This window comes from Suricata suricatta, chromosome 13 (assembly GCF_006229205.1).
Source record: "Suricata suricatta isolate VVHF042 chromosome 13, meerkat_22Aug2017_6uvM2_HiC, whole genome shotgun sequence".
Classification (NCBI taxonomy): domain Eukaryota; kingdom Metazoa; phylum Chordata; class Mammalia; order Carnivora; family Herpestidae; genus Suricata; species Suricata suricatta.
In genome coordinates, this window is record NC_043712.1 from 89,594,371 (window position 1) to 89,599,744 (window position 5,374).

Sequence of the window (5,374 nt, forward strand, 5' to 3'; positions counted from 1 at the left end):
GCCTTCCCTCCGGCGGGGCGGCGCCCAGAGGCAGCCCCCTTTCTTCTCCAGCCCGACGGAACCAGCAGGGGGCGGGGCGGCCCGGGGATGCCCACCGTCGCCACGGCAACGCAGAGGGCAGGCGGGGTGGGCGTGTGGGCGCTGTGGGCCGGGAGCCGGTCCCAGGCGGGCGGGAGCAGGGCCCAGGCAGGCTGGGCGAAGAGTTGTTTTCCTTCGCGCCCCCTGCCGCCCACCCTCCCGCTGGCCGACTTGTCACAAGGTCCTGAGGCCACTAGGTTCTCCACCCGCACCGTGACCGGCTCTGCAGGTGCAGGCTTCCCGCCTCCTGGGGCGGCTTCGGGAAGGACACAGAGGGCTTTGGAGGCTTCGCGGTGTGTGTGGTGTGGTGTGTGTGCTGGTGTGTGACTGTGTGTGTGATACTGGGTGTGATGATGTGTGTGTGAAGCTGGGTAATGCTGTGTGTGATACTGTGTGTGCGATGTGTGTATGTGTAACGTGTGTGATGCTGTGTGATGTGTGTGTGATGCTGTGTGTGTGAGATACTGTGTGTGATGCTCTGTGTGTGATGAGGTGTGTGTGTGATGTGTGTGTGTGATGCTGTGTGTGTGATGCTGTGTGTGTGGGATGTTGTGTGATGTGTGTGTGATGCTGTGTGTGATGCTCTGTGTGTGTGTGACGTTGTGTGATGTGTGTGTGTGGCTGACACAGGGCCCAGGTGAGATACAGGCACCCTGCCAGGCCACCCCAAGCCAGCTGTCAAGTGAGGGACATACACACACACACACACACACACACACACACACCCCAACAGGAGAATGACATGCATGCAGCATCAGGGACAGGAGGTGACAGCCTGGGTGAGACCCCTGGCACCCAGAAGATGCTGAGCCTGTTGTCCTGTCCTCTGGAGACAGCTCCAAGTGTCCCCATGTGGCCTTTCGTTTGCCGGGAAATCTGCAGATAGAAACACAGGCTTGTGGTCCAGCAAGAATGCCGTGTCATCAGCTCCTGAAGCGAGTGCTACGTGGCGTTAAATAGGAGGCTGTGCTGCGGGGCGGGAGGAGGCGGCCGCGGCCGGATCTCCACTCCGGAAAGATGCCTCCTGCCATGTGGAGGGACCGAGGGCAAGTGTCCCTTCTTCCCACTCAGTCCTGCTGGAAGAAGTCTGGCAAACAGCCACCGGGCAAGACCGGGCCGCTGGCTTGCAGGCGCTTCCCATCCGGCTGCGTTTCATCCTCTAACCCCAAAACTGCCACCGACAGCCTCTTGGAGAAAGGCCCCCTCCCGGTGCGAAACCGCAGGGGGCTGGCACAGTCACATTTCCAGATTCAGCCCCAGGGTCATCTCGGAAGGACACCCCATGCAGGTGCCACCAGGTACCTCCATCCTGGGGGCCCGGACCCACCGGCGACTGTTTTGCTCAAACCCCAGTAAAGAAACGCTGCCTTTGGCTGGGGTTGGAGCCAGATGACTGGCCTGTGCCAGGAAAGGCAGGAACACTCCGATCGCAAATGTGTGCCCGTCCAGTTTAGTGACACCCGGGCGACAGCCAGCCCACAGGCGCTGCGCCGGGCGGCCCGCAGCACGGAGACGGAGGCACCCTGTCCCCAGCAAGCCGGACACTCGCTCTTTTCCCTGCAGCATTTGCCCCCAAGCACACTCAGGCCTGCAGCTCTCCCCTGACCCCCACCCGCGGGGGGCCCCCCCGAAGGGGCCCCAGTGCCTTCCGAGCCCCTGCGCCTGTCTGATGCACAGGACCGCTTTCCCTCAGCCCCCCGGCCTCACGCCTGCACGCCCACGGCCCGGAGCCGCTTCCCGCCGGGACACGTGCTGCGTGCCAGGCCCTGCAGAAGGGCATCGCCACCTGCCCAGGGAGGTGAGCATCGTTAATTCTACTCACAGACGTAGAAGTCTCAAGGCGAGTGCAAAGCCTGGGAAGCCTGGTTCAGGGTGCGGGAGTCCTGAGCGCCCCCCGATGAGACGGCTGGCGGCTGGGGCTCTCTCCCCGGGCTCCTGGCTCATCGGCCTCCACGTGGGTGCTGGTGACTCTGGGGCCGGCCACCTGGGTGCCACTGTGTCTCCCGTCCTGACGGCAGTTGAGCAGAAGCCACGTGTGCACGCACACACTCACACGCTGACACACAACGTATGCAACTGTGTGCAGCACGACACGCATGTGCCCACACAGCGCTCCCATCCTGCATTTCTGCGCCGCGACAAACCCAGAACTCCCTAAATTTAAAAAATACTGTTTTTTATTAAAAATTTCTTTAATGTTTATTTATTTGAGAGAGAGAGAGAGACAGAGAGAGTGTGCGGGTAGGGGCAGAGAGAGAGGGAGACACAGAATCAGAAGCAGGCTCCAGGCTCCGAGCTGTCAGCACAGAGCCCAATGCGGGGCTGGAACCCACGAACCATGAGACCAAGACTTGAACCGAAGTCGGACGCTCAACCGACTAAGCCCCCCAGGTACCCCTAGAATTCTCTAAAGGACAAGGGCCAGGAAGACAGGGACACGCCCCCAGGCCTGTTTGGGTTGCTGTGAGCCAAGGTGATGCAGGACACCTCCTCAGGGAGGGTGACTATGGCCCCCCAGGAGCAGCAGGACAGACACGACCTGTGCCCTCTGATTCTGGAGCCCTGAAGTGACACCTGCCTCTTGGCTGTGCTGGTGGAGGCCCCGTGACAAGGCTGCCGGTGCCCGGGGGTGGGGGGCAGGGCCCATGAGCCCCTCTCCAGGGGGCCCCGACCCACTGCTCACCGGTCAGCCTGCAGACAGGGTCTCTGAGCAGGAGGCTCTTCCCAGGTGGCCTCAGGACTGCCCCCTGGCTGGTTGCCCACACGCAGGGTGCCGCAGGGGGCGGAGGTGGCTGCAGGGCCCGGCTGGGGTGGGGGACGCCAGTTGTGCTTGCAGAAGCCCCACCGGTGTCATGGGAAAGATGCCACAGCCCGGCCCGGCCACGGCTCCAGCGCATCTCGGGTCTCAGACCTGAACACGGCCACGAGGACACCGAAGGCAAGCTCAAACCGAGGAGGTGGCCCCTGGCGCTGTGGCGAATCGGGGAGAATTAGAAGTCACGGCCAAGTGCAGGGCAGGATCCGGGAGGAGCAGGAAAGGAAAATCACTGGCACTTTGGTGAAATGTGGGTAGGTCTGGAGTTTAGAGGGCAGGGTTTCACCAAGCCGGGGGCCGGAGGTACCCGTGTGCTGTGATTGTGCACCTTCGGGGGAGCCCCGTGAGGAGTCTGGGACTTGACACCAGTTCCCCAGCTTTTCCGTGACTCTCACATTGGCTCAGAATAAACACCTTGGCGGTTCCCCACGGCCTGCAGGGTGAGGCACAGGTGCCCTGTCCTGGCATTCAAGGCTCCTCAGCGAGGCTCCAGCCTTCCGTGGGGCTGGGAATGCCCTTCCTTTGCCAGGCAGCGGCCCACTGGGCTCAGCCTTTAGGAGGACAGCTGCTCTGCTGCACGTAAGCTGAGGGCCACAGCTGACCTCTCCGACCCCCCACCCCCGCTCCCGGCCGGTCCTGACGGACACCCGCCCCGCAGAGCTACATACACACACCGGGCAAGCCTCCAGGTCTTCTGAGCCTGGGGCACTGGGCGGGCACCCACTCTGCTATTCTTTGTGCAGCAGGATGCAGTGATTAGGGGCTGTGTGTCCCTGGGCAAGTGTCTTACTCTTTCCGAGCCTCCATTTTCTCATCCATATAATGGGAATAATGAGTACCACCCTCTTCCAATTATTGAGGGAATTAAAAGAGGCAAGACTGCCTGTTGTCACTGCCACCAGGATGTCACCTCCCCTGACAGGGCAGCAGGCGTGTCCGTCACCGTGTGGGTGCTCCCAACACTGCAGCTCAACACATGGAACCTGGAACCGAATCTCACCAGAGCACAGCACCTGCTGGGCACCCGGAGGCGAACGTGGGGCCCGCGCTGCTCACGCTTGCTCACGTCCAGGAGAAAACCGAGGGGCAAGGAGGAGGGCCGGGACATGCTCTCGGGTTCCGAGCCACCGGCGTCCTTGGCGATCGCGTTCTGCGGCTCACTTGTGAAGGCGACACCTTCCACAGCAGGGACATCACGCTCTTCCATTCGCACGGTTCCAGGGTGGTTTCCGAGACCCAGGGCTGACGTCCTGCGGCAAATGAGACGCAGAAACCGATTCACGGTTAAGATTTCTCTTCGGAGCCTGGCGACTCTCTGAGGGTCCCTCCGCGGGATGGAGGCTCACTGACGAGCCGCTGCTGCCGCAGGGACACACCGCAGACCAGATTTCCCGCTGTTCTGAGAGCCCTTTGTGTTCACACACTGAATTTAGCTTTGGGACGCAGCTGGATCCTGTGGGCCCTGAAACATTTAAAGAAAAGTGGTCAGATGTGACTGGGGAGATGGGCTCCACCCACCGGAGCTGCTGGCTTTGAAGACGGGGCAGGAGCCTTGGCTCTCCTGGAGCCTCGGGGGTGCCCGGTGATGCCACACCTGCGTCCTAGCCCGTGGGCCCCGGACCGAACTCCTGACCTGAACAAAGACGGTGCGGATCAAGGGTGTGCAGTTCTGAGCCACAACACACGGGTAATCTGTTATGGTAGGAATAGAAAACGGTTACAGGCTTTTTCTTGGAACTAGAGTAACTAATTCAAAAATTCATCTAGAATACTAAAAGTCCAAGAGGCACCTGGGTGGCTCAGTTGGTTAAGCGTCCAACTCTTGATTTCAGCTCGAGTCTTGATCTCACAGTTTGTGAGTTCAGGCCCCCCATCAGGCTCTGTGCTGACAGTGCAGACCCTGCTTGGGATTCTGTGTGTCTCTCTCTCTCTCTCTCTCTCTCTCTCTCTCTCTCTCTCTCTCTCTCCCCCTCTCTACTCATTGTGCTCTCTCACTCTCTCTCTCTCTCTGTCTCTCATTCAAAAATAAATAAACAACATTAGGGGCGCCTGGGTGGCTCAGTCGGCTAAGCGTCCAACTTCGGCTCAGGTCATGACCTCACAGCTCGTGGGTTCAAGCCCCGCGTCGGGCACTGTGCTGACAGCTCAGAGCCTGGAGCCTGCTTCAGATTCTGTATCTCCCTCTCTCTCTACCCCTCCCCTGCTCATGCTCTCACACTCTCTCTCAAAAATAAAACATTAAAAAAATTTTTAAACAAAACCTTATTCTTTAAATAAACATTAAAACAAGAAAATAAGTAAATGTTAAATAAATATATACATACATAAGTAAAAAAAACATTGAAGAGAAGAGAGCCATACAAAGTTTCTCCTTTCCTCTCTTGACTCGTCATAAGATCATATATTTATTATTTAATGTAAAGAACAATTTGAATTTTAATTACTAGCGTGACTGTCGCAGTCGGTCTGTATAGGGTGCAA